Source organism: Mustelus asterias, chromosome 30 (genome assembly GCF_964213995.1).
Source record: "Mustelus asterias chromosome 30, sMusAst1.hap1.1, whole genome shotgun sequence".
In the NCBI taxonomy this organism is placed as follows: Eukaryota; Metazoa; Chordata; class Chondrichthyes; order Carcharhiniformes; family Triakidae; genus Mustelus; species Mustelus asterias.
Window position 1 is genome coordinate 6676177 of NC_135830.1, and position 25929 is coordinate 6702105.

The 25929-nt window shown below is 41.3% G+C and overlaps 16 non-coding genes across 16 annotated transcripts; all 16 read left to right on the top strand.

Annotated features, from left to right (window-relative positions):
- Positions 1–1241: 1241 nt before the first annotated feature.
- On the top strand, positions 1242–1314 carry trnav-aac (transfer RNA valine (anticodon AAC)). Its single transcript has one exon. It is a non-coding gene; the product is annotated as a tRNA-Val (tRNA).
- Positions 1315–3655: 2341 nt separating this feature from the next.
- trnav-aac (transfer RNA valine (anticodon AAC)) lies at positions 3656–3729 on the top strand. The gene has a single exon. It is a non-coding gene; the product is annotated as a tRNA-Val (tRNA).
- Positions 3730–5118: 1389 nt separating this feature from the next.
- Positions 5119–5191, top strand: trnav-aac (transfer RNA valine (anticodon AAC)). Its single transcript has one exon. It is a non-coding gene; the product is annotated as a tRNA-Val (tRNA).
- Positions 5192–7532: 2341 nt separating this feature from the next.
- Positions 7533–7606, top strand: trnav-aac (transfer RNA valine (anticodon AAC)). Its single transcript has one exon. It is a non-coding gene; the product is annotated as a tRNA-Val (tRNA).
- Positions 7607–8995: 1389 nt separating this feature from the next.
- trnav-aac (transfer RNA valine (anticodon AAC)) lies at positions 8996–9068 on the top strand. The gene has a single exon. It is a non-coding gene; the product is annotated as a tRNA-Val (tRNA).
- Positions 9069–10216: 1148 nt separating this feature from the next.
- trnav-aac (transfer RNA valine (anticodon AAC)) lies at positions 10217–10289 on the top strand. The gene has a single exon. It is a non-coding gene; the product is annotated as a tRNA-Val (tRNA).
- A 2602-nt stretch (positions 10290–12891) lies between these two features.
- Positions 12892–12965, top strand: trnav-aac (transfer RNA valine (anticodon AAC)). Its single transcript has one exon. It is a non-coding gene; the product is annotated as a tRNA-Val (tRNA).
- A 1389-nt stretch (positions 12966–14354) lies between these two features.
- trnav-aac (transfer RNA valine (anticodon AAC)) lies at positions 14355–14427 on the top strand. The gene has a single exon. It is a non-coding gene; the product is annotated as a tRNA-Val (tRNA).
- A 1148-nt stretch (positions 14428–15575) lies between these two features.
- On the top strand, positions 15576–15648 carry trnav-aac (transfer RNA valine (anticodon AAC)). The gene has a single exon. It is a non-coding gene; the product is annotated as a tRNA-Val (tRNA).
- Positions 15649–17038: 1390 nt separating this feature from the next.
- trnav-aac (transfer RNA valine (anticodon AAC)) lies at positions 17039–17111 on the top strand. Its single transcript has one exon. It is a non-coding gene; the product is annotated as a tRNA-Val (tRNA).
- A 1148-nt stretch (positions 17112–18259) lies between these two features.
- On the top strand, positions 18260–18332 carry trnav-aac (transfer RNA valine (anticodon AAC)). Its single transcript has one exon. It is a non-coding gene; the product is annotated as a tRNA-Val (tRNA).
- Positions 18333–19724: 1392 nt separating this feature from the next.
- Positions 19725–19797, top strand: trnav-aac (transfer RNA valine (anticodon AAC)). The gene has a single exon. It is a non-coding gene; the product is annotated as a tRNA-Val (tRNA).
- A 1149-nt stretch (positions 19798–20946) lies between these two features.
- trnav-aac (transfer RNA valine (anticodon AAC)) lies at positions 20947–21019 on the top strand. The gene has a single exon. It is a non-coding gene; the product is annotated as a tRNA-Val (tRNA).
- Positions 21020–22401: 1382 nt separating this feature from the next.
- On the top strand, positions 22402–22474 carry trnav-aac (transfer RNA valine (anticodon AAC)). Its single transcript has one exon. It is a non-coding gene; the product is annotated as a tRNA-Val (tRNA).
- Positions 22475–23623: 1149 nt separating this feature from the next.
- On the top strand, positions 23624–23696 carry trnav-aac (transfer RNA valine (anticodon AAC)). The gene has a single exon. It is a non-coding gene; the product is annotated as a tRNA-Val (tRNA).
- A 1382-nt stretch (positions 23697–25078) lies between these two features.
- Positions 25079–25151, top strand: trnav-aac (transfer RNA valine (anticodon AAC)). The gene has a single exon. It is a non-coding gene; the product is annotated as a tRNA-Val (tRNA).
- Positions 25152–25929: the final 778 nt, after the last annotated feature.

Below are 25929 nucleotides of genomic sequence, written 5' to 3' on the forward strand. Positions count from 1 at the left end.
TAATAAAAAAGGCTCAAGTGTCACGAACAGGTAATTCTTGATTTTTCTCCATTTAAATGTAGTTGACTTTGTTTAAAAGCTGACGATATTCAACCTCAAAATTACGATCTGAATTACCCTGTGATTCGCTTCGTTCTGTTGGGCAGTTATGTTTGCAATTCAGTAATGTTCAATTTCTGAGATATTCAATTCATAATAAAGAACAAAGAACAATACAGCACAGGAACAGGCCCTTCGGCCCTCCAAGCCCGCGCCGCTCCCTGGTGCAAACTAGACCATCCTTTTGTATCCCTCCATTCCCACTCCGTTCATGTGGCTATCTCGATAAGTCTTAAACGTTCCCAGTGTGTCCGCCTCCACCACCTTGCCCGGCAGGGCATTCCAGGCCCCCACCACCCTCTGTGTAAAATGCGCCCTTCTAATATCCGTGTTAAAACTCCACCCGCCCCCCCCCCCCCCCCCTCACCTTGAACCTATGACCCCTCGTGAACGTCACCACTGATCTGGGAAAAAGCTTCCCACCGTTCACCATATCTATGCCTTTCATAATTTTATACACCTCTATTAAGTCACCCCTCATCCTCCGTCTTTCCAGTGAGAACAACCCCAGTTTACCCAATCTCTCCTCATAACTAAGCCCTTCCATACCAGGCAACATCCTGGTAAACCTCCTCTGCACTCTCTCTACAGCGTCCACGCCCTACTGGTAGTGTGGCGACCAGAACTGGGCGCAGTATTCCAAATGCGGCCGAATCAACGTTCTATACAACTGCAACATCAGATCCCAACTTTATGAAGACATATGTGTTAAATAATGCACTGAAAGTAAATAGTGAAACAATTGTGCAATGACCTTTGAAAAAGTTTCATCTGGACTCGAAACGTCCGCTCTTTTCACTCCTTACAGGCGCTGTCAGACATTGTGAGATTTTGCAGCATTGTCTGTTTTCTCATCCGCGGTAGTTTGATTTCATTACTGAGTACAATTGACTGAGATTATTCGAAGAAAGATGAAAATGATGCATTAACGAATGGGCAGAAATCATTGCTCCCTTAGATATTTGCCAGAAGAACGATTTTGAATTTTGATGTTCAGGATAAGTCGCAGAATCAGATTGAAAGTAACGGTTATCTTCCTGAATTCAGTGACATGGGCTCTCAGTCTCACTATCGGAACCTGCAGCAACACAGCGTAGTTGAACATTGCAGAGAGGCAGATTTGCTGAGTTGTGGCTCAAGCTGTTTCTGTAGTGTAGCGGTTATCACGTTCACCTAACACGCGGAAGGTCCCTGGTTCGAAACCAGGCAGAAGCATTCTTTATCCTCCTCAAGTCATGTAAGAGAAAATTGTTTGATTGCATTTTGTTGCTCATCATGATCAGAGCCTCGATGTTAAAGGCATGTCATCATTACTCTGGCATCACCCTCAAATGCTTTCTGTGAAATAAGTAACGCTTTTTTTTTTGACGCACTGACAGGAAAGTTCGATTTTGACACAGCACTTATTCGCATCTCGTTCAGTCGACAACAGAATTTAATGGGTTTATAGGTGCAGACTAATATGGTTAATCACCATCTGAAATATCTGATAGTAGTGTGTGCTCAAAAAGAGAGATACAAGTGACACTGTAAGTGAACTAGAAGAAGAATCTTTTTTAAAATCATTTTTCATCACTGAGAAACAGGAAAAGCCACTCAGACAGATGAGGGAATCGAGACTCGGTGTGGATCTACTGGACTTTCCTGTAAAGGGCCGGAATTTATGAGCCTGAATGTTTCAAGCTCATAATAAAAAAGGCTCAAGGGTCACGAACAGATAATTCCTGATTCTCCTCCATTTAAATGGAGTTGACTTTGTTTAAAAGCTGACCATAATCAAGCTCAAATGTGCGATCTGTATTACCCGGTGATTCGCTTCGTTCTGTTGGTCAGTTATGTTTGCAATTCAGTGATGTTCAATTTCAGAGATATTCAATTCATAATGAAGTCATATGTGTTAAATAACGCATTGAGACTAAATAGTGAAACAAATACTGAGTACAATTGTACAATGAGCTTTGATAAAGGTTCATCTGGACTCGAAATGTCCGCCCTTTTCACTCCTTACAGGTGCTGCCAGACATTGGGAGATTTTGCAGCATTTTCTCTTTTCTCATCCGCAGTAATTTGCTTTTATTACTGAGTACAATTGATTGCGATTATTCGAAGAAAGATGAAGATGATGCATTAACGAATGGGCAGAAATCATTGCTCCCTTAGATATTTGCCAGACGAACGATTTGAAATTTTGATGTTTGGGATAAGTCGCAGAATCAGATTGAAAGTCAAGGTTATCTTCCTGAATTCAGTGACATGGGCTCTCAATCTCACCATCGGAACCTGCAGCATCACAGCGTAGTTGAACTTTGCGGATAGGCAGATTTTCTCAACTGCGTGACGAGCTGTTTCTGTAGTGTAGTGGCTATCCCGTTCGCCTGTTAGGTCCCCGGTTGGAAACTAGGCAGAAGCATTCATTAAGCTTCCTTATGTCGTGTCAGGGAAAATTGCTTGTTTTCAGTTTGTTGCTCATCATTATCCGAGCCTCGATGTTAAAGGCATGTTATCATTGCTCTGACATCACCCTCAAATGCTTTCTGTGAAATAAGAAACGGATTTTTGACGCACTGACTGGAAATTACGATTTTGACACTGAGCACATATTCGCATCTCGTTCAATCTACAACAGAATTTAATGGGTTTATAGGTGCAGACTAATATGGTTCGTCACCATATGAAATTTCTGACAGTCGTGTGTGCTCAAAAAGACAGATACAAGTCATACTGCAAGTGAACTCGAGGAAATGGCGCACATTTCACAGAAGAATCTTTTAAAAATCGTTTTCATCACTGGGAAACAGGAAAAGCCACTCAGACAGATGAGGGAATCGAGACTCAGCGCGGATCTACTGGACTTTCCGGTAAACGTCCATAAGTTATGCGCATGAATGTTTCACGCCCGTAACAAAAAAGGCTCAACTGTCACGAACAGATAATTCTTGATTCTCCTCCATTTAAATGCAGTTGACTTTGTTTAAAAGCTGACGTTAGTCAATCTCAAATTTGTGATCTGTATTGCCCGGTGATACGCTTCGTTCTGTTAGTCAGTTATGTTTGGAATTCAGTGATGTACAATTTCAGAGATATTCAAGTCATAATGAAGACATATGTGTTAAATAACGCATTGATATTAAATATTGAAACAAATACTGATAACAATTGTACAATGAGCTTTGATAAAGTTTCATCTGGACTCGAAACGTCCGCCCTTTTCACTCCTTACAGGTGCACCAGACATTGTGAGATTTTGCAGCATTTTCTCTTTTCTCATCCGCAGTAATTTGCTTTTATTACTGAGTACAATTGACTGAGATGATTCGAAGAAAAATGAAAAGGATGCATTAACGAATGGGCAGAAATCATTGCTCCCTTAGATATTTGCCAGAAGAACGATTTTGAATTTTGATGTTCGGGATAAGTCGCAGAATCAGATTGAAAGTAACGGTTATCTTCCTGAATTCAGTGACAATGGGCTCTCAGTCTCAACATCGGAACCTGCAGCATCACAGCGTAGTTGAACATTGCAGACAGGCAGATTAGCTCCACTACTATCCACGCTGTTTCTGTAGTGTAGTGGTTATCACGTTCGCCTAACACGCGAAAGGTCCCTGGTTCGTAAACCAGGCAGAAACATCCATTAAGCTTCCTCATGTCGTGGAAGGGAAAATTGCTTGTTTTCAGTTCGTTGCTCACCATTATCCGAGCCTCGATGTGAAAGGCATGTTATCATTAAACTGTTTCTGTGGTGTCGTGGTTATCACATTCGCCTAACAAGCGGAAAGTCGCCGGTTCGAAACCAGGCAGAAACATAGGGTGGCACAGTGGCACAGCAGTTAAGACTGCTGCCTCAAGGCGCCAGGGTCCCAGGTTCGATTCCCAGTTTGGATCACTGTCTGCGCAGAGTCTGCATCTTCTCCCCGTGTCTGCATGGGTTTCCTCCGGGTGCTCCGGTCTCCTCCCACAGTCTGAAAGACATGCTGGCATCACCCTCAAATGCTTTCTGTGGAATAAGAAACGCTTTTTTTGACGCACTGACAGGAAATTTCGATTTTGACACCAGCACTTATTCGCATCTCGTTCAGTCTACAGCAGAATTTATTGGGTTTATAGGTGCAGACTAATATGGTTAATCACCATCTGAAATATCTGACAGTAGTGTGTGCTCAAAAAGACAGATACAAGTCATACTGCAAGTGAACTAGAGGAAATGACGCACATTTCACACAAGATCTATTTTTAAATCGTTTTTCATCACTGAGAAACAGGAAAAGCCACTCAGACAGATGAGGGAATCGAGGCTCAGTGCGGATCTACTGGACTTTCCGGTAAAGGTCCGGAAGTTATGCGCCTAAATGTTTCAGGCCCATAATTAAAAGGCTCAAGTGTCACGAACAGATAACTCTTGACTTTTCTCCATTTAAATGCAGTTGACTTTGTTTAAAAGCTGACGATAGTCAATCTCAAATTTGCGATCTGTGTTTCCCGGTGATTCGATTCGTTCTGTTGGGCAGTTTTGTTTGCAATTCAGTGATGTTCAATTTCAGAGATATTCAATTCATAATGAAGACATATATGTTAAATAACGCATTGATATTAAATATTGAAACAAATACTGTGTACAATTGTACAATAAGCTTTGAAAAAGTTTCATCTGGACTCGAAACGTCCGCTCTTTTCACTCCTTACAGGCGCTGTCAGACATTGTGAGATTTTGCAGCATTGTCTGTTTTCTCATCCGCGGTAGTTTGATTTCATTACTGAGTACAATTGACTGAGATTATTCGAAGAAAGATGAAAATGATGCATTAACGAATGGGCAGAAATCATTGCTCCCTTAGATATTTGCCAGAAGAACGATTTTGAATTTTGATGTTCAGGATAAGTCGCAGAATCAGATTGAAAGTAACGGTTATCTTCCTGAATTCAGTGACATGGGCTCTCAGTCTCACTATCGGAACCTGCAGCAACACAGCGTAGTTGAACATTGCAGAGAGGCAGATTTGCTGAGTTGTGGCTCAAGCTGTTTCTGTAGTGTAGCGGTTATCACGTTCACCTAACACGCGGAAGGTCCCTGGTTCGAAACCAGGCAGAAGCATTCTTTATCCTCCTCAAGTCATGTAAGAGAAAATTGTTTGATTGCATTTTGTTGCTCATCATGATCAGAGCCTCGATGTTAAAGGCATGTCATCATTACTCTGGCATCACCCTCAAATGCTTTCTGTGAAATAAGTAACGCTTTTTTTTTTGACGCACTGACAGGAAAGTTCGATTTTGACACAGCACTTATTCGCATCTCGTTCAGTCGACAACAGAATTTAATGGGTTTATAGGTGCAGACTAATATGGTTAATCACCATCTGAAATATCTGATAGTAGTGTGTGCTCAAAAAGAGAGATACAAGTGACACTGTAAGTGAACTAGAAGAAGAATCTTTTTTAAAATCATTTTTCATCACTGAGAAACAGGAAAAGCCACTCAGACAGATGAGGGAATCGAGACTCGGTGTGGATCTACTGGACTTTCCTGTAAAGGGCCGGAATTTATGAGCCTGAATGTTTCAAGCTCATAATAAAAAAGGCTCAAGGGTCACGAACAGATAATTCCTGATTCTCCTCCATTTAAATGGAGTTGACTTTGTTTAAAAGCTGACCATAATCAAGCTCAAATGTGCGATCTGTATTACCCGGTGATTCGCTTCGTTCTGTTGGTCAGTTATGTTTGCAATTCAGTGATGTTCAATTTCAGAGATATTCAATTCATAATGAAGTCATATGTGTTAAATAACGCATTGAGACTAAATAGTGAAACAAATACTGAGTACAATTGTACAATGAGCTTTGATAAAGGTTCATCTGGACTCGAAATGTCCGCCCTTTTCACTCCTTACAGGTGCTGCCAGACATTGGGAGATTTTGCAGCATTTTCTCTTTTCTCATCCGCAGTAATTTGCTTTTATTACTGAGTACAATTGATTGCGATTATTCGAAGAAAGATGAAGATGATGCATTAACGAATGGGCAGAAATCATTGCTCCCTTAGATATTTGCCAGACGAACGATTTGAAATTTTGATGTTTGGGATAAGTCGCAGAATCAGATTGAAAGTCAAGGTTATCTTCCTGAATTCAGTGACATGGGCTCTCAATCTCACCATCGGAACCTGCAGCATCACAGCGTAGTTGAACTTTGCGGATAGGCAGATTTTCTCAACTGCGTGACGAGCTGTTTCTGTAGTGTAGTGGCTATCCCGTTCGCCTGTTAGGTCCCCGGTTGGAAACTAGGCAGAAGCATTCATTAAGCTTCCTTATGTCGTGTCAGGGAAAATTGCTTGTTTTCAGTTTGTTGCTCATCATTATCCGAGCCTCGATGTTAAAGGCATGTTATCATTGCTCTGACATCACCCTCAAATGCTTTCTGTGAAATAAGAAACGGATTTTTGACGCACTGACTGGAAATTACGATTTTGACACTGAGCACATATTCGCATCTCGTTCAATCTACAACAGAATTTAATGGGTTTATAGGTGCAGACTAATATGGTTCGTCACCATATGAAATTTCTGACAGTCGTGTGTGCTCAAAAAGACAGATACAAGTCATACTGCAAGTGAACTCGAGGAAATGGCGCACATTTCACAGAAGAATCTTTTAAAAATCGTTTTCATCACTGGGAAACAGGAAAAGCCACTCAGACAGATGAGGGAATCGAGACTCAGCGCGGATCTACTGGACTTTCCGGTAAACGTCCATAAGTTATGCGCATGAATGTTTCACGCCCGTAACAAAAAAGGCTCAACTGTCACGAACAGATAATTCTTGATTCTCCTCCATTTAAATGCAGTTGACTTTGTTTAAAAGCTGACGTTAGTCAATCTCAAATTTGTGATCTGTATTGCCCGGTGATACGCTTCGTTCTGTTAGTCAGTTATGTTTGGAATTCAGTGATGTACAATTTCAGAGATATTCAAGTCATAATGAAGACATATGTGTTAAATAACGCATTGATATTAAATATTGAAACAAATACTGATAACAATTGTACAATGAGCTTTGATAAAGTTTCATCTGGACTCGAAACGTCCGCCCTTTTCACTCCTTACAGGTGCACCAGACATTGTGAGATTTTGCAGCATTTTCTCTTTTCTCATCCGCAGTAATTTGCTTTTATTACTGAGTACAATTGACTGAGATGATTCGAAGAAAAATGAAAAGGATGCATTAACGAATGGGCAGAAATCATTGCTCCCTTAGATATTTGCCAGAAGAACGATTTTGAATTTTGATGTTCGGGATAAGTCGCAGAATCAGATTGAAAGTAACGGTTATCTTCCTGAATTCAGTGACAATGGGCTCTCAGTCTCAACATCGGAACCTGCAGCATCACAGCGTAGTTGAACATTGCAGACAGGCAGATTAGCTCCACTACTATCCACGCTGTTTCTGTAGTGTAGTGGTTATCACGTTCGCCTAACACGCGAAAGGTCCCTGGTTCGTAAACCAGGCAGAAACATCCATTAAGCTTCCTCATGTCGTGGAAGGGAAAATTGCTTGTTTTCAGTTCGTTGCTCACCATTATCCGAGCCTCGATGTGAAAGGCATGTTATCATTAAACTGTTTCTGTGGTGTCGTGGTTATCACATTCGCCTAACAAGCGGAAAGTCGCCGGTTCGAAACCAGGCAGAAACATAGGGTGGCACAGTGGCACAGCAGTTAAGACTGCTGCCTCAAGGCGCCAGGGTCCCAGGTTCGATTCCCAGTTTGGATCACTGTCTGCGCAGAGTCTGCATCTTCTCCCCGTGTCTGCATGGGTTTCCTCCGGGTGCTCCGGTCTCCTCCCACAGTCTGAAAGACATGCTGGCATCACCCTCAAATGCTTTCTGTGGAATAAGAAACGCTTTTTTTGACGCACTGACAGGAAATTTCGATTTTGACACCAGCACTTATTCGCATCTCGTTCAGTCTACAGCAGAATTTATTGGGTTTATAGGTGCAGACTAATATGGTTAATCACCATCTGAAATATCTGACAGTAGTGTGTGCTCAAAAAGACAGATACAAGTCATACTGCAAGTGAACTAGAGGAAATGACGCACATTTCACACAAGATCTATTTTTAAATCGTTTTTCATCACTGAGAAACAGGAAAAGCCACTCAGACAGATGAGGGAATCGAGGCTCAGTGCGGATCTACTGGACTTTCCGGTAAAGGTCCGGAAGTTATGCGCCTAAATGTTTCAGGCCCATAATTAAAAGGCTCAAGTGTCACGAACAGATAACTCTTGACTTTTCTCCATTTAAATGCAGTTGACTTTGTTTAAAAGCTGACGATAGTCAATCTCAAATTTGCGATCTGTGTTTCCCGGTGATTCGATTCGTTCTGTTGGGCAGTTTTGTTTGCAATTCAGTGATGTTCAATTTCAGAGATATTCAATTCATAATGAAGACATATATGTTAAATAACGCATTGATATTAAATATTGAAACAAATACTGTGTACAATTGTACAATAAGCTTTGATAAAGTGTCATCTGGACTCGAAACGTCCGCCCTTTTCATTCCTTACAGGTGCTGCCAGACATTGTGAGATTTTGCAGCATTTTCTCTTTTCTCATCAGCAGTAATTTGCTTTTATTACTGAGTACAATTGATTGAGATGATTCGAAGAAAGATGCAGATGATGCATTAACGAATGAGCAGAAATCATTGCTCCCTTAGATATTTGCCAGAAGAAGGATTTTGAATTTTGATGTTCGGGATAAGTCGCACAATCAGATTGAAAGTAACGGTTATCTTCCTGAATTCAGTGATATGGGCTCTCAGTCTCACCATCCGAACCTGCAGCATCACAGCGTAGTTGAACATTGCAGACAGGCAGATTTGCTCCAGTGCTATTACAGCTGTTTCTGTAGTGTAGCGGTTATCACATTCGCCTAACACGCGAAAGGTCCCTGGTTCGAGACCAGGCCGAAACACTCATTGAGCTTCCTCATGTCGCGTAAGGGAAAATTGATTGATTTTTGTTTGTTCCTAATCATTATCCGAGCCTCGATGTTAACGGCATGTTATCATTGCTCTGACGTCACCCTCAAATGCTTTCTGTGAAATAAGAAACGCTTTTTTTTGACGCACTGACAGGAAAATTCGATTTTGACACCGAACACTTATTCGCATCTCGTTCAGTCTACAACAGAATTTAATGGGTTTATAGGTGCAGACTAATATGGTTAATCGCCATCTGAAATATCTGACAGTAGTGTGTGCTCAAAAAGACAGATACAAGTCATACTGTAAGTGAACTCGAGGAAATGGCGCACATTTCACAGAAGAATCTTTTTAAAATCGTTTTCATCACTGAGAAATAGGAAAAGCCACTCAGACAGATGAGGGAATCGAGACTCAGTGCGGATCTACTGGACTTTCTTGTAATCGGCCGGAATTTATGCGCCTGAATGTTTCACGCCCGTAATAAAAAAGGCTCAACTGTCATGAACAGATCATTCTTGATTCTCCTCCATTTAAATGCAGTTGACTTTGTTGAAAAGCTGACCAGAGTCAATCTCAAATTTGCGATCTGTATTTCCCGGTGATTCGCTTCGTTCTGTTGGTCAGTTATGTTTGCAATTCAGTGATGTTCAGTTTCAGAGATATTCAATTCATAATGAAGACATATGTGTTAAATAAGGCATGGATGTTAAATATTGAAAGAAATACTGTGTACAATTGTACAATGAGCTTTGATAAAGTGCCATCTGGATTCGAAACATCCGCCCTTTTCACTCCTTACAGGTGCTGCCAGACATTGGGAGATTTTGCAGCATTTTCTCTTTTGTCATCCGCAGTAATTTGCTTTTATTACTGAGTGCAATTGATTGAGATGATTCGAAGAAAAATGAAAAGGATGCATTAACGAATGGGCAGAAATCATTGCTCCCTTAGATATTTGCCAAAGAACGGTTTTGAATTTTGATGTTCGGGATAAGTCGCACAATCAGATTGAAAGTGACGGTTATCTTCCTGAATTCAGTGACAATGGGCTCTCAGTCTAACCATCGGAACCTGCAGCAACACAGCGTAGTTGAACATTGCAGACAGGCAGATTTGCTCCACTGCTATTCAAGCTGTTTCTGTAGCGTAGTGGTTATCACGTTCGCCTAACACGCGAAAGGTCCCTGGTTCGAAACCAGGCAGAAACATTCATTAAGCTTCCTCATGTCGTGGAAGGGAAAATTGCTTGTTTTCAGTTCGTTGCTCATCATTATCCGAGCCTCGATGTGAAAGGCATGTTATCATTAAGTTGTTTCTGTGGTGTCGTGGTTATCACATTCGCCTAACACGTGGAAAGTCACCGGTTCGAAACCAGGCAGAAACATTGGGTAGCACAGTAGCACAGCAGTTCAGACTGCTGCCTCAAGGCGCCAGGGTCCCAGGTTCTATTCCGAGTTTGGATCACTGTCTGCGCGGAGTCTGCATCTTCTCCCCGTGTCTGCATGGGTTTCCTCCGGGTGCGCCGGTCTCCTCCCACAGTCTGAAAGACATGCTGGCATCACCCTCAAATGCTTTCTGTGAAATAAGAAACGTTTTTTTTGACGCACTGACAGGAAATTTCGATTTTGACACCAGCACTTATTCGCATCTCGTTCAGTCTACAGCAGAAATTAATGGGTTTATAGGTGCAGACTAATATGGTTAATCAGCATCTGAAATATCAGACAGTAGTGTGTGCTCAAAAAGACAGATACAAGTCATACTGCAAGTGAACTAGAGGAAATGACGCACATTTCACACAAGATCTATTTTTAAATCGTTTTTCATCACTGAGAAACAGGAAAAGCCACTCAGACAGATGAGGGAATCGAGGCTCAGTGCGGATCTACTGGACTTTCCGGTAAAGGTCCGGAAGTTATGCGCCTAAATGTTTCAGGCCCATAATTAAAAAGGCTCAAGTGTCACGAACAGATAATTCTTGATTTTTCTCCATTTAAATGCAGTTGACTTTGTTTAAAAGCAGACGATAGTCAATCTCAAATTTGCGATCTGTGTTTCCCGGTGATTCGATTCGTTCTGTTGGGCAGTTTTGTTTGCAATTCAGTGATGTTCAATTTCAGAGATATTCAATTCATAATGAAGACATATATGTTAAATAACGCATTGATATTAAATATTGAAACAAATACTGTGTACAATTGTACAATAAGCTTTGATAAAGTGTCATCTGGACTCGAAACGTCCGCCCTTTTCACTCCTTACAGGTGCTGCCAGACATTGGGAGATTTTGCAGCATTTTCTCTTTTGTCATCCGCAGTAATTTGCTTTTATTACTGAGTACAATTGATTGAGATGATTCGAAGAAAGATGAAGATGATGCATTAACGAATGGGCAGAAATCATTGCTCCCTTAGATATTTGCCAGACGAACGATTTGAAATTTTGATGTTTGGGATAAGTCGCAGAATCAGATTGAAAGTCAAGGTTATCTTCCTGAATTCAGTGACATGGGCTCTCAATCTCACCATCGGAACCTGCAGCATCACAGCGTAGTTGAACTTTGCGGATAGGCAGATTTTCTCAACTGCGTGACGAGCTGTTTCTGTAGTGTAGTGGCTATCCCGTTCGCCTGTTAGGTCCCCGGTTGGAAACTAGGCAGAAGCATTCATTAAGCTTCCTTATGTCGTGTCAGGGAAAATTGCTTGTTTTCAGTTTGTTGCTCATCATTATCCGAGCCTCGATGTTAAAGGCATGTTATCATTGCTCTGACATCACCCTCAAATGCTTTCTGTGAAATAAGAAACGGATTTTTGACGCACTGACTGGAAATTACGATTTTGACACTGAGCACATATTCGCATCTCGTTCAATCTACAACAGAATTTAATGGGTTTATAGGTGCAGACTAATATGGTTCGTCACCATATGAAATTTCTGACAGTCGTGTGTGCTCAAAAAGACAGATACAAGTCATACTGCAAGTGAACTCGAGGAAATGGCGCACATTTCACAGAAGAATCTTTTAAAAATCGTTTTCATCACTGGGAAACAGGAAAAGCCACTCAGACAGATGAGGGAATCGAGACTCAGCGCGGATCTACTGGACTTTCCGGTAAACGTCCATAAGTTATGCGCATGAATGTTTCACGCCCGTAACAAAAAAGGCTCAACTGTCACGAACAGATAATTCTTGATTCTCCTCCATTTAAATGCAGTTGACTTTGTTTAAAAGCTGACGTTAGTCAATCTCAAATTTGTGATCTGTATTGCCCGGTGATACGCTTCGTTCTGTTAGTCAGTTATGTTTGGAATTCAGTGATGTACAATTTCAGAGATATTCAAGTCATAATGAAGACATATGTGTTAAATAACGCATTGATATTAAATATTGAAACAAATACTGATAACAATTGTACAATGAGCTTTGATAAAGTTTCATCTGGACTCGAAACGTCCGCCCTTTTCACTCCTTACAGGTGCACCAGACATTGTGAGATTTTGCAGCATTTTCTCTTTTCTCATCCGCAGTAATTTGCTTTTATTACTGAGTACAATTGACTGAGATGATTCGAAGAAAAATGAAAAGGATGCATTAACGAATGGGCAGAAATCATTGCTCCCTTAGATATTTGCCAGAAGAACGATTTTGAATTTTGATGTTCGGGATAAGTCGCAGAATCAGATTGAAAGTAACGGTTATCTTCCTGAATTCAGTGACAATGGGCTCTCAGTCTCAACATCGGAACCTGCAGCATCACAGCGTAGTTGAACATTGCAGACAGGCAGATTAGCTCCACTACTATCCACGCTGTTTCTGTAGTGTAGTGGTTATCACGTTCGCCTAACACGCGAAAGGTCCCTGGTTCGTAAACCAGGCAGAAACATCCATTAAGCTTCCTCATGTCGTGGAAGGGAAAATTGCTTGTTTTCAGTTCGTTGCTCACCATTATCCGAGCCTCGATGTGAAAGGCATGTTATCATTAAACTGTTTCTGTGGTGTCGTGGTTATCACATTCGCCTAACAAGCGGAAAGTCGCCGGTTCGAAACCAGGCAGAAACATAGGGTGGCACAGTGGCACAGCAGTTAAGACTGCTGCCTCAAGGCGCCAGGGTCCCAGGTTCGATTCCCAGTTTGGATCACTGTCTGCGCAGAGTCTGCATCTTCTCCCCGTGTCTGCATGGGTTTCCTCCGGGTGCTCCGGTCTCCTCCCACAGTCTGAAAGACATGCTGGCATCACCCTCAAATGCTTTCTGTGGAATAAGAAACGCTTTTTTTGACGCACTGACAGGAAATTTCGATTTTGACACCAGCACTTATTCGCATCTCGTTCAGTCTACAGCAGAATTTATTGGGTTTATAGGTGCAGACTAATATGGTTAATCACCATCTGAAATATCTGACAGTAGTGTGTGCTCAAAAAGACAGATACAAGTCATACTGCAAGTGAACTAGAGGAAATGACGCACATTTCACACAAGATCTATTTTTAAATCGTTTTTCATCACTGAGAAACAGGAAAAGCCACTCAGACAGATGAGGGAATCGAGGCTCAGTGCGGATCTACTGGACTTTCCGGTAAAGGTCCGGAAGTTATGCGCCTAAATGTTTCAGGCCCATAATTAAAAGGCTCAAGTGTCACGAACAGATAACTCTTGACTTTTCTCCATTTAAATGCAGTTGACTTTGTTTAAAAGCTGACGATAGTCAATCTCAAATTTGCGATCTGTGTTTCCCGGTGATTCGATTCGTTCTGTTGGGCAGTTTTGTTTGCAATTCAGTGATGTTCAATTTCAGAGATATTCAATTCATAATGAAGACATATATGTTAAATAACGCATTGATATTAAATATTGAAACAAATACTGTGTACAATTGTACAATAAGCTTTGATAAAGTGTCATCTGGACTCGAAACGTCCGCCCTTTTCATTCCTTACAGGTGCTGCCAGACATTGTGAGATTTTGCAGCATTTTCTCTTTTCTCATCAGCAGTAATTTGCTTTTATTACTGAGTACAATTGATTGAGATGATTCGAAGAAAGATGCAGATGATGCATTAACGAATGAGCAGAAATCATTGCTCCCTTAGATATTTGCCAGAAGAAGGATTTTGAATTTTGATGTTCGGGATAAGTCGCACAATCAGATTGAAAGTAACGGTTATCTTCCTGAATTCAGTGATATGGGCTCTCAGTCTCACCATCCGAACCTGCAGCATCACAGCGTAGTTGAACATTGCAGACAGGCAGATTTGCTCCAGTGCTATTACAGCTGTTTCTGTAGTGTAGTGGTTATCACATTCGCCTAACACGCGAAAGGTCCCTGGTTCGAGACCAGGCCGAAACACTCATTGAGCTTCCTCATGTCGCGTAAGGGAAAATTGATTGATTTTTGTTTGTTCCTAATCATTATCCGAGCCTCGATGTTAACGGCATGTTATCATTGCTCTGACGTCACCCTCAAATGCTTTCTGTGAAATAAGAAACGCTTTTTTTTGACGCACTGACAGGAAAATTCGATTTTGACACCGAACACTTATTCGCATCTCGTTCAGTCTACAACAGAATTTAATGGGTTTATAGGTGCAGACTAATATGGTTAATCGCCATCTGAAATATCTGACAGTAGTGTGTGCTCAAAAAGACAGATACAAGTCATACTGTAAGTGAACTCGAGGAAATGGCGCACATTTCACAGAAGAATCTTTTTAAAATCGTTTTCATCACTGAGAAATAGGAAAAGCCACTCAGACAGATGAGGGAATCGAGACTCAGTGCGGATCTACTGGACTTTCTTGTAATCGGCCGGAATTTATGCGCCTGAATGTTTCACGCCCGTAATAAAAAAGGCTCAACTGTCATGAACAGATCATTCTTGATTCTCCTCCATTTAAATGCAGTTGACTTTGTTGAAAAGCTGACCAGAGTCAATCTCAAATTTGCGATCTGTATTTCCCGGTGATTCGCTTCGTTCTGTTGGTCAGTTATGTTTGCAATTCAGTGATGTTCAGTTTCAGAGATATTCAATTCATAATGAAGACATATGTGTTAAATAAGGCATGGATGTTAAATATTGAAAGAAATACTGTGTACAATTGTACAATGAGCTTTGATAAAGTGCCATCTGGATTCGAAACATCCGCCCTTTTCACTCCTTACAGGTGCTGCCAGACATTGGGAGATTTTGCAGCATTTTCTCTTTTGTCATCCGCAGTAATTTGCTTTTATTACTGAGTGCAATTGATTGAGATGATTCGAAGAAAAATGAAAAGGATGCATTAACGAATGGGCAGAAATCATTGCTCCCTTAGATATTTGCCAAAGAACGGTTTTGAATTTTGATGTTCGGGATAAGTCGCACAATCAGATTGAAAGTGACGGTTATCTTCCTGAATTCAGTGACAATGGGCTCTCAGTCTAACCATCGGAACCTGCAGCAACACAGCGTAGTTGAACATTGCAGACAGGCAGATTTGCTCCACTGCTATTCAAGCTGTTTCTGTAGCGTAGTGGTTATCACGTTCGCCTAACACGCGAAAGGTCCCTGGTTCGAAACCAGGCAGAAACATTCATTAAGCTTCCTCATGTCGTGGAAGGGAAAATTGCTTGTTTTCAGTTCGTTGCTCATCATTATCCGAGCCTCGATGTGAAAGGCATGTTATCATTAAGTTGTTTCTGTGGTGTCGTGGTTATCACATTCGCCTAACACGTGGAAAGTCACCGGTTCGAAACCAGGCAGAAACATTGGGTAGCACAGTAGCACAGCAGTTCAGACTGCTGCCTCAAGGCGCCAGGGTCCCAGGTTCTATTCCGAGTTTGGATCACTGTCTGCGCGGAGTCTGCATCTTCTCCCCGTGTCTGCATGGGTTTCCTCCGGGTGCGCCGGTCTCCTCCCACAGTCTGAAAGACATGCTGGCATCACCCTCAAATGCTTTCTGTGAAATAAGAAACGTTTTTTTTGACGCACTGACAGGAAATTTCGATTTTGACACCAGCACTTATTCGCATCTCGTTCAGTCTACAGCAGAAATTAATGGGTTTATAGGTGCAGACTAATATGGTTAATCAGCATCTGAAATATCAGACAGTAGTGTGTGCTCAAAAAGACAGATACAAGTCATACTGCAAGTGAACTAGAGGAAATGACGCACATTTCACACAAGATCTATTTTTAAATCGTTTTTCATCACTGAGAAACAGGAAAAGCCACTCAGACAGATGAGGGAATCGAGGCTCAGTGCGGATCTACTGGACTTTCCGGTAAAGGTCCGGAAGTTATGCGCCTAAATGTTTCAGGCCCATAATTAAAAAGGCTCAAGTGTCACGAACAGATAATTCTTGATTTTTCTCCATTTAAATGCAGTTGACTTTGTTTAAAAGCAGACGATAGTCAATCTCAAATTTGCGATCTGTGTTTCCCGGTGATTCGATTCGTTCTGTTGGGCAGTTTTGTTTGCAATTCAGTGATGTTCAATTTCAGAGATATTCAATTCATAATGAAGACATATATGTTAAATAACGCATTGATATTAAATATTGAAACAAATACTGTGTACAATTGTACAATAAGCTTTGATAAAGTGTCATCTGGACTCGAAACGTCCGCCCTTTTCACTCCTTACAGGTGCTGCCAGACATTGGGAGATTTTGCAGCATTTTCTCTTTTGTCATCCGCAGTAATTTGCTTTTATTACTGAGTACAATTGATTGAGATGATTCGAAGAAAGATGAAGATGATGCATTAACGAATGAGCAGAAATCATTGCTCCCTTAGATATTTGCCAGAAGAAGGATTTTGAATTTTGATGTTCGGGATAAGTCGCACAATCAGATTGAAAGTGACGGTTATCTTCCTGAATTCAGTGACATGGGCTCTCAGTCTCACCATCCGAACCTGCAGCATCACAGCGTAGTTGAACATTGCAGACAGGCAGATTTGCTCCAGTGCTATTACAGCTGTTTCTGTAGTGTAGTGGTTATCACATTCGCCTAACACGCGAAAGGTCCCTGGTTCGAGACCAGGCCGAAACACTCATTGAGCTTCCTCATGTCGCGTAAGGGAAAATTGATTGATTTTTGTTTGTTCCTAATCATTATCCGAGCCTCGATGTTAACGGCATGTTATCATTGCTCTGACGTCACCCTCAAATGCTTTCTGTGAAATAAGAAACGCTTTTTTTTGACGCACTGACAGGAAAATTCGATTTTGACACCGAACACTTATTCGCATCTCGTTCAGTCTACAACAGAATTTAATGGGTTTATAGGTGCAGACTAATATGGTTAATCGCCATCTGAAATATCTGACAGTAGTGTGTGCTCAAAAAGACAGATACAAGTCATACTGTAAGTGAACTCGAGGAAATGGCGCACATTTCACAGAAGAATCTTTTTAAAATCGTTTTCATCACTGAGAAATAGGAAAAGCCACTCAGACAGATGAGGGAATCGAGACTCAGTGCGGATCTACTGGACTTTCTTGTAATCGGCCGGAATGTATGCGCCTGAATGTTTCACGCCCGTAATAAAAAAGGCTCAACTGTCATGAACAGATCATTCTTGATTCTCCTCCATTTAAATGCAGTTGACTTTGTTGAAAAGCTGACCAGAGTCAATCTCAAATTTGCGATCTGTATTTCCCGGTGATTCGCTTCGTCCTGTTGGTCAGTTATGTTTGCAATTCAGTGATGTTCAGTTTCAGAGATATTCAATTCATAATGAAGACATATGTGTTAAATAAGGCATGGATGTTAAATATTGAAAGAAATACTGTGTACAATTGTACAATGAGCTTTGATAAAGTGCCATCTGGATTCGAAACATCCGCCCTTTTCACTCCTTACAGGTGCTGCCAGACATTGGGAGATTTTGCAGCATTTTCTCCTTTCTCATCCGCAGTAATTTGCTTTTATTACTGAGTACAATTGACTGAGATGATTTGAAGAAAAATGAAAAGGATGCATTAACGAATGGGCAGAAATCATTGCTCCCTTAGATATTTGCCGAAGAACGGTTTTGAATTTTGATGTTCGGGATAAGTCGCACAATCAGATTGAAAGTGACGGTTATCTTCCTGAATTCAGTGACAATGGGCTCTCAGTCTAACCATCGGAACCTGCAGCAACACAGCGTAGTTGAACATTGCAGACAGGCAGATTTGCTCCAATGCTATTCAAGCTGTTTCTGTAGTGTAGTGGTTATCACGTTCGCCTAACACGCGAAAGGTCCCTGGTTCGAAACCAGGCAGAAACATTCATTAAGCTTCCTCATGTCGTGGAAGGGAAAATTGCTTGTTTTCAGTTCGTTGCTCATCATTATCCGATCCTCGATGTGAAAGGCATGTTATCATTAAACTGTTTCTGTGGTGTCGTGGTTATCACATTCGCCTAACAAGCGGAAAGTCGCCGGTTCGAAACCAGGTAGAAACATAGGGTAGCACAGTGGCACAGCAGTTAAGACTGCTGCCTCAAGGCGCCAGGGTCCCAGGTTCTATTCCCAGTTTGGATCACTGTCTGCGCGGAGTCTGCATCTTCTCCCCGTGTCTGCATGGGTTTCCTCCGGGTGCGCCGGTCTCCTCCCACAGTCTGAAAGACATGCTGGCATCACCCTCAAATGCTTTCTGTGAAATAAGAAACGCTTTTTTTTTGACGCACTGACAGGAAAATTCGATTTTGACACCAGCACTTATTCGCATCTCGTTCAGTCTACAGCAGAAATTAATGGGTTTATAGGTGCAGACTAATATGGTTAATCACCATCTGAAATATCAGACAGTAGTTTGTGCTCAAAAAGACAGATACAAGTCATACTGCAAGTGAACAAGAGGAAATGACGCACATTTCACACAAGATCTATTTTTAAATCGTTTTTCATCACTGAGAAACAGGAAAAGCCACTCAGACAGATGAGGGAATCGAGGCTCAGTGCGGATCTACTGGACTTTCCGGTAAAGGTCCGGAAGTTATGCGCCTAAATGTTTCAGGCCCATAATTAAAAAGGCTCAAGTGTCACGAACAGATAATTCTTGATTTTTCTCCATTTAAATGCAGTTGACTTTGTTTAAAAGCTGACGATAGTCAATCTCAAATTTGCGATCTGTGTTTCCCGGTGATTCGATTCGTTCTGTTGGGCAGTTTTGTTTGCAATTCAGTGATGTTCAATTTCAGAGATGTTCAATTCATAATGAAGACATATATGTTAAATAACGCATTGATATTAAATATTGAAACAAATACTGTGTACAATTGTCCAATAAGCTTTGATAAAGTGTCATCTGGACTCGAAACGTCCACCCTTTTCACTCCTTACAGGTGCTGCCAGACATTGGGAGATTTTGCAGCATTTTCTCTTTTCTCATCCGCAGTAATTTGCTTTTATTACTGAGTACAATTGATTGAGATGATTCGAAGAAAGATGAAGATGATGCATTAACGAATGAGCAGAAATCATTGCTCCCTTAGATATTTGCCAGAAGAAGGATTTTGAATTTTGATGTTCGGGATAAGTCGTACAATCAGATTGAAAGTGACGGTTATCTTCCTGAATTCAGTGACATGGGCTCTCAGTCTCACCATCGGAACCTGCAGCATCACAGCGTAGTTGAACATTGCAGACAGGCAGATTTGCTCCAGTGCTATTACAGCTGTTTCTGTAGTGTAGTGGTTATCACATTCGCCTAACACGCGAAAGGTCCCTGGTTCGAGACCAGGCAGAAACACTCATTGAGCTTCCTCATGTCGCGTAAGGGAAAATTGATTGATTTTTGTTTGTTCCTAATCATTATACGAGCCTCGATGTTAACGGCATGTTATCATTGCTCTGACGTCACCCTCAAATGCTTTCTGTGAAATAAGAAACGCTTTTTTTTGACGCACTGACAGGAAAATTCGATTTTGACACCGAACACTTATTCGCATCTCGTTCAGTCTACAACAGAATTTAATGGGTTTATAGGTGCAGACTAATATGGTTAATCGCCATCTGAAATATCTGACAGTAGTGTGTGCTCAAAAAGACAGATACAAGTCATACTGTAAGTGAACTCGAGGAAATGGCGCACATTTCACAGAAGAATCTTTTTAAAATCGTTCTCATCACTGAGAAATAGGAAAAGCCACTCAGACAGATGAGGGAATCGAGACTCAGTGCGGATCTACTGGACTTTCCTGTAATCGGCCGGAATTTATGCGCCTGAATGTTTCACGCCCGTAATAAAAAAGGCTCAACTGTCACGAACAGATCATTCTTGATTCTCCTCCATTTAAATGCAGTTGACTTTGTTGAAAAGCTGACCAGAGTCAATCTCAAATTTGCGATCTGTATTACCCGGTGATTCGCTTCGTCCTGTTGGGCAGTTATGTTTGCAATTCAGTGATGTTCAGTTTCAGAGATATTCAATTCATAATGAAGACATATGTGTTAAATAAGGCATGGATATTAAATATTGAAAGAAATACTGTGTACAATTGTACAATGAGCTTTGATAAAGTGCCATCTGGATTCGAAACATCCGCCCTTTTCACTCCTTACAGGTGCTGCCAGACATTGGGAGATTTTGCAGCATTTTCTCTTTTGTCATCCGCAGTAATTTGCTTTTATTACTGAGTACAATTGATTGAGATGATTCGAAGAAAAATGAAAATGATGCATTAACGAATGGGCAGAAATCATTGCTCCCTTAGATATTTGCCAGAAGAACGATTTTGAATTTTGATGTTCGGGATAAGTCGCAGAATCAGATTGAAAGTGACGGTTATCTTCCTGAATTCAGTGACAATGGGCTCTCAGTCTCACCATCGGAACCTGCAGCAACACAGCGTAGTTGAACATTGCAGACAGGCAGATTTGCTCCACTGCTATTCAAGCTGTTTCTGTAGTGTAGTGGTTATCGCGTTCGCCTAACACGCGAAAGGTCCCTGGTTCGAAACCAGGCAGAAACATTCATTAAGCTTCCTCATGTCGTGGAAGGGAAAATTGCTTGTTTTCAGTTCGTTGCTCATCATTATCCGATCCTCGATGTGAAAGGCATGTTATCATTAAACTGTTTCTGTGGTGTCGTGGTTATCACATTCGCCTAACAAGCGGAAAGTCGCCGGTTCGAAACCAGGCAGAAACATAGGGTGGCACAGCAGTTAAGACTGCTGCCTCACGGCGCCAGGGTCCCAGGTTCGCTTCCCGGTTTGGGTCACTGTCTGCGCAGAGTCTGCATCTTCTCCCCGTGCCTGCATGGGTTTCCTCCGGGTGCTCCGGTTTCCTCCCACAGTCTGAAAGACATGCTGGCATCACCCTCAAATGCTTTTTGTGGAATAAGAAACGCTTTTTTTGACGCACTGACAGGAAATTTCGATTTTGACACCAGCACTTATTCGCATCTCGTTCAGTCTACAGCAGAATTTAATGGGTTTATAGGTGCAGACTAATATGGTTAATCAGCATCTGAAATATCTGACAGTAGTGTGTGCTCAAAAAGACAGATACAAGTCATACTGCAAGTGAACTAGAGGAAATGACGCACATTTCACACAAGATCTATTTTTAAATCGTTTTTCATCACTGAGAAACAGGAAAAGCCACTCAGACAGACGAGGGAATCGAGGCTCAGTGCGGATCTACTGGACTTTCCGGTAAAGGTCCGGAAGTTATGCGCCTAAATGTTTCAGGCCCATAATTAAAAAGGCTCAAGTGTCACGAACAGATAATTCTTGATTTTTCTCCATTTAAATGCAGTTGACTTTGTTTAAAAGCTGACCAGAGTCAATCTCAAATTTGCGATCTGTATTTCCCGGTGATTCGATTCGTTCTGTTGGGCAGTTTTGTTTGCAATTCAGTGATGTTCAATTTCAGAGATATTCAATTCATAATGAAGACATATATGTTAAATATCGCATTGATATTAAATATTGAAACAAATACTGTGTACAATTGTACAATAAGCTTTGATAAAGTGCCATCTGGATTCGAAACATCCGCCCTTTTCATTCCTTACAGGTGCTGCCAGACAATGGGAGATTTTGCAGCATTTTCTCTTTTCTCATCCGCAGTAATTTGCTTTTATTACTGAGTACAATTGATTGAGATGATTCGAAGAAAGATGAAGATGATGCATTAACGAATGAGCAGAAATCATTGCTCCCTTAGATATTTGCCAGAAGAAGGATTTTGAATTTTGATGTTCGGGATAAGTCGTACAATCAGATTGAAAGTGACGGTTATCTTCCTGAATTCAGTGACATGGGCTCTCAGTCTCACCATCCGAACCTGCAGCATCACAGCGTAGTTGAACATTGCAGACAGGCAGATTTGCTCCAGTGCTATTTCAGCTGTTTCTGTAGTGTAGTGGTTATCACATTCGCCTAACACGCGAAAGGTCCCTGGTTCGAGACCAGGCAGAAACACTCATTGAGCTTCCTCATGTCGCGTAAGGGAAAATTGATTGATTTTTGTTTGTTCCTAATCATTATACGAGCCTCGATGTTAACGGCATGTTATCATTGCTCTGACGTCACCCTCAAATGCTTTCTGTGAAATAAGAAACGCTTTTTTTTGACGCACTGACAGGAAAATTCGATTTTGACACCGAACACTTATTCGCATCTCGTTCAGTCTACAACAGAATTTAATGGGTTTATAGGTGCAGACTAATATGGTTAATCGCCATCTGAAATATCTGACAGTAGTGTGTGCTCAAAAAGTCAGATACAAGTCATACTGTAAGTGAACTCGAGGAAATGGCGCACATTTCACAGAAGAATCTTTTTAAAATCGTTCTCATCACTGAGAAATAGGAAAAGCCACTCAGACAGATGAGGGAATCGAGACTCAGTGCGGATCTACTGGACTTTCCTGTAATCGGCCGGAATTTATGCGCCTGAATGTTTCACGCCCGTAATAAAAAAGGCTCAACTGTCACGAACAGATCATTCTTGATTCTCCTCCATTTAAATGCAGTTGACTTTGTTGAAAAGCTGACCAGAGTCAATCTCAAATTTGCGATCTGTATTTCCCGGTGATTCGCTTCGTCCTGTTGGTCAGTTATGTTTGCAATTCAGTGATGTTCAGTTTCAGAGATATTCAATTCATAATGAAGACATATGTGTTAAATAAGGCATGGATGTTAAATATTGAAAGAAATACTGTGTACAATTGTACAATGAGCTTTGATAAAGTGCCATCTGGATTCGAAACATCCGCCCTTTTCACTCCTTACAGGTGCTGCCAGACATTGGGAGATTTTGCAGCATTTTCTCTTTTGTCATCCGCAGTAATTTGCTTTTATTACTGAGTACAATTGATTGAGATGATTCGAAGAAAAATGAAAAGGATGCATTAACGAATGGGCAGAAATCATTGCTCCCTTAGATATTTGCCAGAAGAACGGTTTTGAATTTTGATGTTCGGGATAAGTCGCACAATCAGATTGAAAGTGACGGTTATCTTCCTGAATTCAGTGACAATGGGCTCTCAGTCTCACCATCGGAACCTGCAGCAACACAGCGTAGTTGAACATTGCAGACAGGCAGATTTGCTCCACGGCTATTCAAGCTGTTTCTCTAGTGTAGTGGTTATCACGGTCGCCTAACACGCGAAAGGTCCCTGGTTCGAAACCAGGCAGAAACATTCATTAAGCTTCCTCATGTCGTGGAAGGGAAAATTGCTTGTTTTCAGTTCGTTGCTCATCATTATCCGATCCTCGATGTGAAAGGCATGTTATCATTAAGCTGTTTCTGTGGTGTCGTGGTTATCACATTCGCCTAACAAGCGGAAAGTCGCCGGTTCGAAACCAGGCAGAAACATAGGGTGGCACAGCAGTTAAGACTGCTGCCTCACGGCGCCAGGGTCCCAGGTTCGCTTCCCGGTTTGGGTCACTGTCTGCGCAGAGTCTGCATCTTCTCCCCGTGCCTGCATGGGTTTCCTCCGGGTGCTCCGGTTTCCTCCCACAGTCTGAAAGACATGCTGGCATCACCCTCAAATGCTTTTTGTGGAATAAGAAACGCTTTTTTTGACGCACTGACAGGAAATTTCGATTTTGACACCAGCACTTATTCGCATCTCGTTCAGTCTACAGCAGAATTTAATGGGTTTATAGGTGCAGACTAATATGGTTAATCAGCATCTGAAATATCTGACAGTAGTGTGTGCTCAAAAAGACAGATACAAGTCATACTGCAAGTGAACTAGAGGAAATGACGCACATTTCACACAAGATCTATTTTTAAATCGTTTTTCATCACTGAGAAACAGGAAAAGCCACTCAGACAGACGAGGGAATCGAGGCTCAGTGCGGATCTACTGGACTTTCCGGTAAAGGTCCGGAAGTTATGCGCCTAAATGTTTCAGGCCCATAATTAAAAAGGCTCAAGTGTCACGAACAGATAATTCTTGATTTTTCTCCATTTAAATGCAGTTGACTTTGTTTAAAAGCTGACGATAGTCAATCTCAAATTTGCGATCTGTATTTCCCGGTGATTCGATTCGTTCTGTTGGGCAGTTTTGTTTGCAATTCAGTGATGTTCAATTTCAGAGATATTCAATTCATAATGAAGACATATATGTTAAATATCGCATTGATATTAAATATTGAAACAAATACTGTGTACAATTGTACAATAAGCTTTGATAAAGTGCCATCTGGATTCGAAACATCCGCCCTTTTCATTCCTTACAGGTGCTGCCAGACAATGGGAGATTTTGCAGCATTTTCTCTTTTCTCATCCGCAGTAATTTGCTTTTATTACTGAGTACAATTGATTGAGATGATTCGAAGAAAGATGAAGATGATGCATTAACGAATGAGCAGAAATCATTGCTCCCTTAGATATTTGCCAGAAGGACGGTTTTGAATTTTGATGTTCGGGATAAGTCGTACAATCAGATTGAACGTAACGGTTATCTTCCTGAATTCAGTGACATGGGCTCTCAGTCTCACCATCCGAACCTGCAGCATCACAGCGTAGTTGAACATTGCAGACAGGCAGATTTGCTCCAGTGCAATTACAGCTGTTTCTGTAGTGTAGTGGTTATCACATTCGCCTAACACGCGAAAGGTCCCTGGTTTGAAACCAGGCAGAAACACTCATTGAGCTTCCTCATGTCGCGTAAGGGAAAATTGATTGATTTTTGTTTGTTCCTAATCATTATACGAGCCTCGATGTTAACGGCATGTTATCATTGCTCTGACGTCACCCTCAATTGCTTTCTGTGAAATAAGAAACGCTTTTTTTTGACGCACTGACAGGAAAGTTCGATTTTGACACCGAGCACTTATTCGCACCTCGTTCAGTCTACAACAGAATTTAATGGGTTGATAGGTGCAGACTAATATGGTTAATCGCCATCTGAAATATCTGACAGTAGTGTGTGCTCAAAAAGACAGATACAAGTCATACTGTAAGTGAACTCGAGGAAATGGCGCACATTTCACAGAAGAATCTTTTTAAAATCGTTTTCATCACTGAGAAATAGGAAAAGCCACTCAGACAGATGAGGGAATCGAGACTCAGTGCGGATCTACTGGACTTTCCTGTAATCGGCCGGAATTTATGCGCCTGAATGTTTCACGCCCGTAATAAAAAAGGCTCAACTGTCACGAACAGATCATTCTTGATTCTCCTCCATTTAAATGCAGTTGACTTTGTTGAAAAGCTGACCAGAGTCAATCTCAAATTTGCGATCTGTATTACCCGGTGATTCGCTTCGTCCTGTTGGGCAGTTATGTTTGCAATTCAGTGATGTTCAGTTTCAGAGATATTCAATTCATAATGAAGACATATGTGTTAAATAAGGCATGGATATTAAATATTGAAAGAAATACGGTGTACAATTGTACAATGAGCTTTGATAAAGTGCCATC